Below are 14618 nucleotides of genomic sequence, written 5' to 3' on the forward strand. Positions count from 1 at the left end.
ATCAGGCCATTGAGGTTGGCCTATTGGAGTATGAACTCCCTGATTAAGGATCCTATTGATGGGCCAATCAGGGTGTCTTTGCCTTGTACTTAACAGGGAGTGTCAGTTCCTCTGACACCCCTGGAGATAGACTGCTAACTGCTAGCACTCTGTGTACTGCTGTTAGAGTTGTAAATAAAGGGATTTTGGTGAAGGGACTTCTGCCTCTGAAGACTTATTACACCAAGAATCTATCCACCTCTGTGTTAAAAATATTCAAATAATCTGCTTCCACCACCTGTTTGGGAAAAGAGTTCCAGGGACTCACAACCCTCGGAGAGAAAATCTTTTGCCTAATCTCTGTTTTAAATCGGTGATTCCTTATCTTTAAACAGTGACCCCTAGTTCTAGAGGAAACATCTTCTCCACATCCACCCTGTCAAGACCCCTCAGGATTTTATATGTTTCAGTCAAGTTGCCTTTTAAACCTCTAAACTCCAGTGGATACAAACCTAGCCCAGCCAACCTTCCCTCATAAGACAACCCACCTGTTCCAGTATTATTCTGGTAAACTTTCTTTAAATTGCTTATTGTGTGCAGTTCTGGTCACCTCACTATAAGAAGGATGTGGAAGCGCTGGAAAGAGAGCAGAGGAGATTTACTGCCTGGTTTGGAGGGTAGGGTCTTATGAGGAAAGGTTGAGGGGCTGTTCTCTCTGGAGCAGAGGAGGTTGAGGGGAGACTTAATAGAGGTTTATAAAATGATGAAGGGGATGGATAGAGTGAACGTTCAAAGACTATTTCCTCGGGTAGGATGGAGCTAGTACAAGGGGGCATAACTATAGGGTTCATGGTGGGAGATATAGGAAGGATGTCCGAGGTAGGTTCTTTACTCAGAGAGTGGTTGGGGTGTGGAATGGACTGCCTGCAGTGATAGTGGAGTCAGACACTTTAGGAACATTTAAGCGGTTATTGGATAGGCACATGGAGCACACCAGGATGATAGGGAGTGGGATAGCTTGATCTTGGTTTCAGATAAAGCTCGGCACAACATCGTGGGCCGAAGGGCCTGTTCTGTGCTGTACTGTTCTATGTTCTACGTTTCTATGTTCCAAAGCATTTACACCCTTCATTAAATAAGTTGATCGCAATGGGAGGTGATGGCCTAGTGGTATTATTGCTAGACTATTAATCCAGAAACTCAACTAATGTTCTGGGGTCCTGGGTTCGAATCCTGCCACAGCAGATGGTAGAACTTGAATTCAATAAAAATATTGGAATTAAGAATCTACTGATGACCATGAAACCATTGTTGATTGTCAAAAAAAACCATCTGGTTCACTAATGTCCTTTAGGGAAGGAAATCTGCCATCCTTACCTGGTCTGGCCTACATGGGATTCCAGAGTTGACTCTCAACTACCCTCGGGCAACTAGGGATTGGCAATAAATGCTGGCCAGCCAGCGGCGCCCATGTCCCAGAAATGGATAAAAGAAAGTGATCTCTCTGTTGGTGGGTTTAGTTCAAAACTGCAAAATCTAATCTCACCAGCGAGAATCACATTTTTAAAACTGTCTGGAATTTGAGCATGCATGGAGTTTGGGCTCAAAACTCTGCCCCTTGTCTTTACCGTTTCTCATCTCTACCCAAACCGTTTCCACATCCTCGCTTCCTGAACTGAAGCCATCCCTCTCTATCATGCTAATACCATCATTAACTAACAGCTTCCACCTTCCACCTTTTCCTCGCTGCCTGGCATTCCTAAATGTCTTGTACCCTTCAACGTTCAGGTCCAAATCCATTTCCCCCTGCAGCCAGATCTCTGCAATGACTATCAAATCGCACTGGGCCTTTTTCTCATGTCCACTATCACCACGTTCTGTCATGTGACCAGAGTCTAACCCTGGGTTCTTGTCTATTCTCTCAGAGTAAGCTGTTTCAGGCTGTAGTTGGTTGAAATCATCATGCTTTATTTACAACTACTGTACATATATAGACAACTCTGCACAAGACTGGAACTTCTCCTCCCTCCTAGATTTCTCTTACTCAGTCATGTGATGTTACATCAGCATCATGTGCTCCTGATGTTAATCCTTCACTCAACACCTATCCAACGCATGCCACCCAGAACTTTGGATTTGGATTCAAACCTATCAATCTGCATTTGTCATCTTACTATTGTATCATAATTTAAAGCATGAATATTTATACAATGACTAGTATATCACTGCAGATACTCTAACCTGCTCTCGGAGCCATTGCATGTATGTGGCTGGTCTATTTAAATTTCTGATTGGTCAGAGGGAGATACCCAGTTACTTGTCCTGTTCACTCAGGTCCCAGGTACCTGGCTTCCTTAACTGCAATGTTATTAGCTCACACTGTCAGCACCTTTCCACATAAAAAAAATAACATCTATAGTTGCAAGTATAAGTCTAGCTCGCAGCATTGAATCTATAATTACTGCACCGTGCTATTAGGTGTAAGAATCTTTCTATATCGCACTGTGATTTGATGTTTCTGCATGCCACTACAGCCACAATAATTGGAGTTATGTTGGAGCACGTTTTACCCATCGGCTAATAATTTACCATAAAATAACTTGCTTAAAATCTTTACTTTACCTCTGCTTAAATGACTGAAACCTTGTGGAAGCTATCCACTATACTTTGTTGTTATTGGATTTTTAAAAAAATTGGATGTATTGTTTTGCTCTCCGGAACACTGTTCCTGCTTTCAGAACTTGTTGAGAATCTCTTCCAAGCCAAATGTTTTACAACGTTTTAAAATATGAGACACTCTCGAAGGAAACTGAGCATCAAGCAGAATAGCGCAGTGCTGCCTCACAGGGCCAGGGATTCGAGTCCGATTCCCGGCTTGTGTGACTGTCTGCGTGGAGTTTGCACGTTCTCCCTGTGTCTGCGTGGGTTTCCTCCCAGTGCTCACAGTCCAAAGACATAGAATCCCTACAGTGCAGAAGGATGCCATTCGAGCCTGCACCAATAACAAACCCACCCAGGCTCTGTCCCTGTAACCCCCATGTATTTACCCTGCTAATCCCCCTGACTCTAAGATAATTTAGCATGGCCAATCGACCTAACCCGCACATCTTTAGAGTGTGAGAGGAAACTGGAGGAAATCCACGCAGACAGAGGGAGAATGTGCAAACTCGACACAGACTGTCACCCGAGGCCAGAATTGAACCCGGGTTCCTGGCGCTGTGAGGCAGCAGTGCTAACCACTGTGCCAAAGTGACGCCCTCATAGGGTGTGGGGATGGGATTGTTATCAGTGCAGGCTCAATGGGCCAAATGGCCTTGTTCTGCACTGAGGTGATTCTATGATTCTTCTATGATTCTATATCCTGCGCAGTGATTAGCCATTTGGTTTACTAGAACTAGTTATGTCTTCATTTAACAAATCAAATGGATGTTCATTTAACCCAAATTGGTTATCTCCCAGGTTGAGATGTCTGTGCTTTTTTGAGCCAACAGGTTCCTGGAGGCAGAAGCTGCTCTGACATCTGTTCAAAAATGGGAACAGTCTCCACCTTAGTTAGGGAATGAGGTAACACAGAGTGGCACGACCACACTTGCACAGCATGAAATATGAGCATCCCCAGTCAAGGCTTTAATACAGAAGCCTCCACTCTGGCTGCCATGTAGTTGTAACATTTTGAAAATAGATCATTTTTATTTTTATTTGTTTTGACAGTTGCTAGGAGGGTCTAGTGCAGGACTGTGGGGGTTTTTTTTTGTTTCCCTCAGCTTTCGGTATCTCTGTTCATTTTTTCCTTCAATCTAAACAGGAAGTAGGAGCAGGTACAGATAAAACAGTGAAGAAGAAGAAGAAAAGAGAAATTCAGGCGGGAAAATAAAAAATAAAACAGGAGCAGACACAGAGGAGAGGCTGAGCAAGGGAAGGAAGGCAAAGGTGAAAATCTGAAAGGAAGTGAAAGAAGAAAGAGAGGAAAGCATGCAGGTCAGATTAAAAAAAAACTGAAGAGGGAAACTGCTGTTAAATGTGGGAAAGCTGAGCCTAGTTTTCCCTCACCTGAGCAATGTGAGATGTCTATACCATCACTGAGACTGCCAACCCAGCCTCCCATCCACTGACTCTGTCTACACTTCCCGCTGCCTCGACAAAGCAGCCAGCGTAGTTAAGGACCCCACTCACCCCAGAGATTCTCTCTTCCACCTTCTCCCGTTGAGAAAAAGATACAAAAGTCTGAGGTCACGTACCAACCGACAGTTTCTTCCCTGCTGCCATCAGATTTTTGAACGGACCTACCTCACACGAGGTTGATCTTTCTCTGCACCCTAGCTATGACTGTAACATTGCATTCTGCACTCTCTCCTTTCCTTCTCCATGAACAGTATGATTTGTCTGTATAGTGCGCAAGAAACAATGCTTTTCACTGTATGTTAATGTATGTGACAATAATAAGTCGAATCAAATAGCATCAATTTCTACCTCATCACACTGCCCAACTCTGCCACACCCTCAGCTCATCTGCTGCTGAAGTCCCCTCATCCAAGCCTTTGTTACCTCTGGACTTGACTATTCCGATACACTTCTGCTGGTCTCCCACATCTGACCCTTCATAAACTGTGGTGAACCACTGTAGTTGTCTGTTTATGTGATAGTTTATGTGATATGCCTGGACACGCCCCTGCTGCCTCAATCCGGGGCTCCGCCCTTCTCGGGGTATAAAGGTGACTGCTCTCCGCCCCTTTTGCCTCAGTTCAGATTAGCTATCGGTTCGGGTGTGCTCCAGTTCTTTGTTCATAAAAGCCTGTTATTTCGCAACAACGAGTCTTTGCGTAATCAATGGTGAATCATAAACGTCATTGGAAATTCTGTTGCCTGTGTCTATTAACAAAATTCCAAGATGGCGCCAGAGCGAAGGGACTTCTTGCAAGCTGTGCCCAGCATACCATCTAATTCTACCTTTTACTCTCGTTCTATGCTCCTAAAACTTTACTCTAACTCTTTTAAAATGACTGTAACACTACATTCAGCACTCCCTCATTATCTTCTCAATGAACGGTATGCTTTGTCTGTATAGCGCGCATATACTTTTCACTGCATGTTAATACATGTGACAATAATAAATCAAATCAAATTTACATAAAAACCCGTGCACCTGTCACCCCCCTTGCCCCCCATGCCCCCCCCACTCCACCACCCTCGCCCGTACTCGCTGATCCAACACTTGCTTCCAGTACCTTGATTTTAGAATTCTCATCCTTGTTTTCAACTCCCTATCTCGTTAACCTCCTCCAGCTGCACAACCCTTTGAGTGATTTATCCTCCATCGGAACTCCCTCCCTAAACTTTTCTACCTCTCTCCCGCTCTTTTCCCCAGCAAGATGCTACTTAGGACATTGCATTTTGGCCCAGCTATCGGTCATCGCTTTGGGCAGAATTTTATACTGTCCTGCCAGCAGTTAGTAGGCAGGGAGATACCCAAAAGGTCCTTCAGATGGTCTTCCCCTGTGCTGTACAACTTTCCACAATTTTACAATGGGGTAAACGAGGTCTAGTCCGGCCCATCGGCCCTTTTCCAGTTAACACCATAAGACACAGGAGCATAAAGAGGCCATTTGGCCCATCAAGCCTGCTCCGCCATTCAATGAGATCATGACTGATCAGATAATCCTCAACTCCACTTTCCTGCCTTATCTCCATAACCTTTGATTCCCTTACTGAATAAAGATCTGTCTATCTCAGCCTTGAACATACTTAATGACCCAGCCTCTACAGCCCTCTGCAGTAAAGAAATCCACAGATTCACTACCCTCTGAGGGAAGAAATTCCTTCCCATCTCGGTCTTCAATAGGCGAGATTATGTCCTCTGGTCCAAGACTCTCCTATTAGGGGAAACAACCTCTCAGTATCTACCCTGTCATAATCTCAGAGTAAGATGTCATCCATTTAAGAAAGAGATGAGGAAGAGTGGAAGGAGGAGGAGTATGTTCAAGGTTGAGATAAACAGATTATTAATCAGTATGAGAATCGAGGGTTATGGGGATAAGGCGGGAAAGTGAAGGTATGGATTATCACATCAGATCAGCCATGGTCTCAATGAATGACCGAGTAGACTCAATGGGCCGAATAGCCTACTTCTGCTCCTATGTTTCATAATCTTATGGAAGGCAAATCCTGTCATTCTAAAACTCCTGGCTTTTATTTGCTTTGATGTCAAATTTTGTTTCATTCTGCTCCTGTGAGTTGCCTTGGAACATACTCTTCTGAAAAAGATGCTATATAAACACAAATTATTATTTTTTTATATTTTCTTTCATGGAATGTGGGTATCACTGGCAAGGCCAGCACTTGTTGCCCATCCCTAATTGTCCTTGGACTGAAAGTGTCTCAAGGTTATTTTGAAGGCAGTTAAAAGTCAACCACATTCCTGGGGGTCTCGAGTCAGATGTAGGCCAGACAACGTAAGGATGGCAGATTTCCTTCCCTAAAGGGTATTTGTGAATCAGATGGGTTTTTACAATAATCAATGATTGTTGCCATGGTCATCATTACTAAGTCTAGCTTTATGTTTTAGCTGTGTTAATTGAATTCAAATTCCACCAGCTGCAATGGTGGGATTTGAACTGATGTCCCCAGGGCAATAGACTGTGTCTCTGGCTTACTGGTCTGGAGACATGACCATTGTACCTCCATCGCCAGTATTGACTTCAGGCAAAAGGGACCTTTGACCTTAGCTGATCTCTTATCTTGGGAGTAATTTGAACATTAAAGACTCACTCTTGGTTTCTGTTATAGAGTCACAGCATCATAGAGGTTTACAACATGGAAACAGGCCCTTTGGCCCAACTTGTCCATGCCGCCCTTTTTTTTAAACCCCTAAACTAATCCCAATTGCCCGCATTTAGCCCATATCCCTCTATACCCATCGTACCCATGTAACTATCTAAATGCTTTTTAAAAGACAAAATTGTACCTGCCTCTACTACTACCTCTGGCAGCTTGTTCCAGACACTCACCACCCTCTGTGTGAAAAAATTGCCTCTCTGGACACTTTTGTATCTCTCCCCTCTCACCTTAAACCTATGGCCTCTAGTTTTAGACTCCTCTACCTCTGGGAAAAGATATTGACTATCTAGCTGATCTGTGCCCCTCATTATTTTATAGACCTCTATAAGAGCACCCCTCAGCCTTCTACGCTCCAGAGAAAAAAGTCCCAGTCTATCCAGCCTCTCCTTATAACGCAAACCATCAAGTCCCAGTAGATCCTAGTAAATCTTTTCTGCGCTCTTTCTAATTTAATAATATCCTTTCTATAATAGGGTGACCAGAACTGTACACAGTATTCCAAGTGTGACCTTACCAATGTCTTGTACAACTTCAATAAGACATTGTTGTTAGGTCACCCTGTTGAAATGATAGCGGAATTTCGCTGTTGTAGTGTATTTGGTGGGAATGTGGGTGGATGGGGTGGATAGGTTAGGGTGGTGGGGGGGATTATGTGGCCATCTCTACATTGTCGATGAAATGGGCTTTTGTCACTAGTCAGTTCTTACTTTTCTTTATTGATCTGTGCAATGAATTTCTCAAACAATGAGTGCGCAGGTAATGGAATCACAAAAAAGATTCATAACCTTCATTCTGTTGCTTCTGATACTAGATGCTCAGGATTAACAGAGTGTCCAATATAATAGTGACTATAAGCTCCTGAGTTTCCAACATACGATAAGGTTCGGTAGGGTCCCCCATGCGATAAGGTTCGATAAGGTCCCTCATGCAAGACCTCTCGAGAAAGTGAGAGGGCATGGGATCCAAGGGGCTGTTGCCTTGTGGATCCAGAACTGGCTTGCCTGCAGAAGGCAGAGAGTAGTTGCAGATGGGTCTTTTTCTGAATGGAGGTCGGTCACCAGTGGAGTGCCCCAAGGATCTGTTCTGGGACCCTTGCTGTTTGTCATTTTCATAAATGACCTGGATAAGGAACTGGAGAGATGGGTTGGTAAGTTTGCCGATGACACGAAGGTTGGTGGTGTTGTGGATAGGTTGGAGGGATGTCAGAAGCTGCAGCGTGACATAGATAGGATGCAAGACTGGGCAGAGAAGTGGCAGATGGACTTCAACCCGGATAAATGTGTAGTGGTCCATTTTGGCAGGTCAAATGGGATGGAGGAGTATAATATCAAGGGTAAGACTCTTAGCAGTGTAGAGGATCAGAAGGACCTTGGGGTCCGGGTCCATAGGACACTTAAATCGGCCTCGCAGATAGAGGAGGTGGTTAAGAAGGCATATGGTGTGCTGGCCTTCATCAATCGACGGATTGAGTTTAGGAGTCGGGAGATAATGATGCAGCTTTATAAGACCCTCATCAGACCCCACTTGGAGTACTGTGCTCAGTTCTGGTCGTCTCATTACAGGAGAGATGTGGAAATGATTGAAAGGGTGCAGAGAAGATTTACAAGGATGTTGCCTGGATTGGTTGGCATGCCTTATGAGGATAGGTTGAGGGAGCTCGGTCTTTTCTCCTTGGAGAGATGAAGGATGAGAGGTGACCTGATAGAGGTGTACAAGATGTTGAGAGGCATAGATCGGGTGGATTCTCAGAGGCTTTTTCCCGGGGCTGAAATGGCTGCTACGAGAGGACACAGGTTTAAGGTGCTGGGGAGTAGGTACAGAGAAGATGTCAGGGGTAAGTTTTTCACTCAGAGGGTGGTGGGTGAGTGGAATCGGCTGCCATCAGTGGTGGTGGAGGCAAACTCGATAGGGCCTTTTAAGAGACTTCTGGATGAGTACATTAATAGGATTGAGGGTTATAGGTAAGCCTATATATAAGCCTAGGTAGGTAGGGACATGACCGGTGCAACTTGTGGGCCGAAGGGCCTGTTTGTGCTGTATTTTTTCTATGTTCTATGTTCTATACCTTCTGTGTGGATGAGGCTCCCTGCCATCAATAAAGTCAGAACATTTCGGTCCAGAGGTGCTTCCCCACAGAGGAATTGGAAAAGTTTGGTATTTACCATGAATTTCTTGTGGACTCGTCCATTTGGCTGCCATCGCTTTGACAGAAGAACGGTCTAAGTCTGAGGCAGATTCCTAAATAGGGTCTGCACTGATCATCTGCTGCAGTTACAGAGAACACCTGCGGAAAATCGAGAACTCCTTTGGCAAAGGCCAACTTGCAGGCTGAGGAATGGTAAGTGAAAAATAAGCTGAAGAAAATATCGTTAAGGGCTGGAAACGAAACACGTTGAAAAAATGCCAGTGTTTAAATTAGGTTTTAGACGGTATGTGGGACAATATCAAATCAGCTACCCATTTTACATCCCTCCCTATTTTCACTCCTTGTGGCTTCAGTTGGAAAAGATGTATCCTAAATCATCCCTACTTAGCTTGATTTTATTTTAAAGTCCGTTGTGCAATTTGGTTAGGCAATATATAAATTTATGTAACGTATAATCTTACCCACTTTAGAAATGTAAAAATAGGAGCAGGAGTAGGCCATAAGGCCCTCAGGCCTGCTCTGCCATTCAATAACACCATGGCTGATCTCATCTTGTCTTCAAGACCACTTTCCTGCCTGTTCCAGAATCTGTCTATCTCAGCCTTGAACATGTTCAGTGACTCAGCCTCCATCGCTCTCTGGATAGAGAATTCCAGAGAATAAAATCCTACAAAATGTGAAAACTGCCCTTACTTTAGTACTGGATAACCATTGGATATATCGACTTAGAATCATAAAATGTTCAGCTCAGAGGGCCATCTAACTCCATCTGGAACTGATCTATTCTATTCCTATTTTCCATGTTTTTCCCATGAACCTAAACCTATTTCCTCTTCACAAAACATAGAAAATAGGCACAGGAGGAGACCATTCGGCCTTTCAAGCCTGCTCCACCATACATTATGATCATGGCTGATCATCCAACTCAATAGCCTGATCCCACCTTCCCCCCATATCCTTTAGTCCCCAAGAGCTATATCTAACTCCTTCTTGAAAACAAACAGGGGGGTGATTCTCCCATACCGCTGCACTAATTTTTTAGCGCAGTGGGCCGGGTGATTTGAGTGACGGCCGATTCGCGGGATTCGCACTTGGCGTCCGGGCCTCTTCGTATCTCCCAGCCAAAGTTTTTTGGCATCGACGGATCCACACTGAAAATCAGCATAACGGACATTTGCATGTGTTTACATACCTTACATCTGATTAGCGGGTCCATGATTAGAATCTCCGCCCCCAATAGCATCTCCCCTCCTCTCTGCCATGATGTCACTCTGGCGGGGTTTACAATTACTGTATAGAAGTCAGGACCTGGCGTGGCAGCTTTGAACAGGAGGAAGGAGGTACGTTTTATGGAGCTGCAGCCCCCGGAGTGCTGGGGAGGTTGGAGGCAGGGCCTGGAAAATTGCTGCTTGCTGCGGGGAGGTTCCTGGAGAGATTCAGGTGCTGTCCTCAGGATCAGGAATGTTCCATGTACTACCTGTGGGGTGGAATAGGGCCCTTCACGGAGTGCTGGTCAGGCTGCTCTTTGCGGCCACTGCACTGTTCCTTTGTTCTGCCTGTGGGGTGTGATGGGGGACTGGACTGAGTACTGGGGTTTTGGGGAGTTGGTTGTGGGGGGTGGGGGTGGTAAGTGCACCATGTGCTGCTTGAGGGCTAATCAGTTCAAGCAGCTGGTGCTCCAAGCAGGGCGGCTGAGGTTAACACAGGCACTCATACTGCATGTACTCTGCAGTGAATGGGAACCCATCTTGTGATAATTAGCAGGCTGTCCCTGCCCCGCTTTCTGACCTGCCTGGAAGGGAATGCTGTAATTGCACTCATGGCAATGGCTCAAGGCACAATGGCCATGCCTGCTCACCAACCTGCATGCTCTCCCTGCTGGCCATGTTCACGATGCCAATGACAGGTAACCTAATCAGGTGATTGTGTTGCCAGCATCCACAAGCGGGAGTACTGGTCCCAGTGAGGGGTTGTGTGTGTGTGTTTGGGGGGATGGGGTGCTGGGGTAGTTGCAAGCAATGACATGAACCTATCAATCTCTATTTCTGTAACCCCCGCTGTACAGAATGGATCTGGGACTGATTGATTTCGAGCTGGCCACCATGGTGGCTGCTGAGGAGGAGGAGGAGGCCCAGGAGGTGGAGGGTGTAGGGAGGCCACTCCAGGAGCAGCCAGTGACAGGCCCTCAGGAAGGAGGGTAGGGGGCTACTGCGATTGGCCAGGAGGTGGGAGAACACTCTCCCTAAAGGGTGGCCAGAAGAAAGAGGATGCGGAGGCAAAGGCGGTACCGGACCAGAACATCATTTGAGGGGCTGTCGGAGGTTCTGTGCCATGGCCAGCTCCGCCTATCCAAGGACACGCTCCGGCACTTGTGTGAGGTGCTCACAGACCTTGCACCTGAGGGGAGGGGCAGCCACCCACTGCCAGTAACAGTTAAGCTGACGGCGGCCCTTAGATTCTATGCAACAGGGTCATTTCAGACACCCAGTGGCAACCTGCGTGCAATCTCTCAGGCCTTCGTCCACAGATGCGTTCGCCAGGTCACAATGCCTTGTTCGCCCAGGCAGACCAATACGTCCATTTTGATGTTGGACAGCTTCAGCAGGGGCCTCACAGATTAGAATTGTGTGCAGCGTCCTGCGCAACATCGCGCAGCAGCGGGGAGACCAGCTGGAGCAGGAAGAGGAGGAGGAGCAGCGACAGGAAAAAGTGGACATCCTGCCAGATGAGGAGCCAGATGAGGATCACATGCAGCAATGGCAGGTGCCCGGCAGAGCAGGGCAGCGAGAGAGGCCTTGATAGCAGTCTGCTTCACATAGCTGGCGCTGTGCAGCATGGGAGCTGCTCCGAACACTCTTCCACTACACCCCAGGAGTCACTGCAGCCCCCACCGCACCCCCCCCCCCCGCCCCCGCACCCCCCCAACAGCAACCACAAACTGGCACCTCATCCCATATGTCCCTTCCCCACCCTCTCTCACCTCCCCCCCCTCCCCCCCCGCCCCCAACCCCCGACCTCGAGAAACATCACAAGTCAATGGGCCTGGGCTGGCACCGGTAGTGAGTCTTTGGTGAAGGCTGGAGGATGATGACGACTCGCTATAAGGCACACTGGGATCCTGCCCCGGTGCCAGTCAAGTCTGACTCTTACCTGTTCTCCGCATGCTGGCACCTGGGCCCACATACCGGGAAGAGTTGGGAACACAAGCATGTGGGCCAATGGGTCAGGTGTGCCACCGATGGGAGTGGTGCATAACAGGGGTTGGTATTTGACTCAGGGTCCGGTGGGTACAGGGGAAAGTAGGGCAGGCAGTCTGCAACATTTGGCCGAGGGACAGGTATTGTACAGCATAACAGTCTACACCTCGATGCATGGGATTGGGGTACGCTCAGCTCAGTCACAGCTGTGAGGTGAAAATAACATTTTATTTTGCTCATTTCCCAATATTTAACCCTGACTACTGGTGACCTTAACCTGCGCTCTCTTAGTGAAACTACATCTTTCTAATCTTGTGTGGCCTACTGCTTCTTTTAGGTGTTCCCTCAGGATGCACATCGGAGGTGGAGGGGTCCAGCTGTGCTCCTCACCCCACTGTCTGTGATGCCCTTGGCGGCTGTCCCCTGGAGGGCCGTGGAAGGCCCCAGCCGACTTGCAGATGACACTGATATTTCTGTGCCACCCTGATCATCTAGCAGGCCCTGAGATGCCGCCGTCTAAGGAAGGGGGAAATCGGAAAGTCTCGGGACTACCGGAGTCTCCTGGGTGGAAGGCCCCAGTATGGGCTCAAGGCCCCAGTATGGGCTCTAACCCTTCCTCCTCCCCTGGGGTGCCCAGAGGCCCCGGGCACACTTCATCGGACGTCAGGATAGCTGGACTGAGCTCCAGAAGCTCTAGCGTCACCTAGCTCTGCCAATCCTGGTGGCCCTGATCCGTCTGCCCCATGATCTGTGATCCCTCAGCCATGGCCCTCTGAGACTCGGCTGAACTCTGGACCCCCTCCACTACAGCATTCTGAGAGCGAGCCACGCTCTGGAGCCCCTCAACATTAGCCCTCTGAGACTCGGACTAAGTTGTTGAGGCTCACAGACATGGCCTGCTGGGTCTCCAGAATGCCAGCGAGAGTCCCAGCCATGGGCACCAGTGTCTCCAACATGCCACCAACACCTGTGGCCACGGATCAATGTGCCTCCTGGATGCCAGTGACACCCTTGGCCATGGCCCGCTGTGTCTCTGCCCTGGCCCTCTGTGATTCCAGGATGGCCTGGACCCTGTCACCCATGTGGCCAAATCCCTGACCCGGACTTTCCACTGCAGACGCCACCCTTGCAGTGTTGGCCTGGTTCACGTGCTCTGCTAGCACCACCTCCTACGACAGCACTCTGTTCGACTCCTCTAAACAGCCTTGCTGTCACAGCATGGTTGCTGACAGCCCGTCCACAACTCCCCGGGCTTTTGATGCATCTCCACCAGCTTTGGGACAGACGAACCCCAAGGCCCAGCATCTGGCTTGGGACTAGCTGAATCCTCACCTCCGACAGACTTCCATGTGCCTGAACCCTCGGATGTGCATCAGCGGCTGTGATGTGTTCATCAGTAAGTGACCCAGAAGCCTCAGACTAACATGAGCCACCGCCATGATAGTCTCGGAGGCTTCTTCAGGACCTCCCTCTGAGCTGTTGTCTGGGATGTCCTGGGTAGTTGGTAATGGGGAGCAGCAGGGGGGGGTGCCAACACCTGAAGGACCTGGCCTGGATAGGTGGCAGGGTGGCACAGTGGTTAGCACTGCTGCCTCACAGCGCCAGGGACCCGGGTTCGATTCCTGGCTTGGGTCTCTGTCTGTGCGGAGTCTGCACATTCTCCCCGCGTCTGCGTGTGTTCCCTCCGGGTGCTCCGGTTTTCTTGCGCAGTCGGAAAGACGCGCTGGTTAGGTGCATTGACCATGCTAAATTCTCCCTCGGTGTACCCGAACAGGCGCCGGAGTGTGGCAACTAGGGGATTTTCAGAGTAACTTCATTGCAGTGTTAATCTAAGCCTATTTGTGACACTAATAAATAAATAAACTTTCATATGCTGGCCATGACAGAAAAGGACTAACATCCTGGCCGAAAATCTGCCTTCTCACCCATCGTGGGAATCGTAGCGGGTGAGACAGAAAATTCGGTGGAACATTTAAAGGTCTGTTGAGCTGGGGGAAGAATTTCCGGATCTGGGCTGCGCACAGCAGGAGAATCAAAACTCAGGTTTGACCTCAGGTAGCTCCTGGGGGGGAATTTTCCCATCTCCCTCACCATGGGAACTGTAGCGGGTGGGAGGTCCATTGACCTCAGGTAGGATTTTCCGGTCTTGGTGCGAGTGCGACCGGAAAATCCCACCCCTTATGTCCAATCTAAAATGGTTTCCCTTTCTGACAGTGAGGGAGTGCATGGTCCATTATACAGTTAGTGTGGACATGGGCAGTTGGGTGGGCGCGATCAGGTTATTTTTGTTAAAAAAAATGTTTTTAAAAGGGCAGGAAGGAAGTGGGGTGCATTTTGGACATGGGGGAGAGGACAGTCCCTCTAAAATAGTACACCCATTTCTGATCAATGGTGTCCCCCTGAATCCTGTTGGTGTGGGTTTAATTGATGGTAAATATATCACACGTTGGCTGATGAGGAGT

The sequence above is a fragment of the Mustelus asterias genome, chromosome 14, assembly GCF_964213995.1.
Source record: "Mustelus asterias chromosome 14, sMusAst1.hap1.1, whole genome shotgun sequence".
Lineage (NCBI taxonomy): Eukaryota > Metazoa > Chordata > Chondrichthyes > Carcharhiniformes > Triakidae > Mustelus > Mustelus asterias.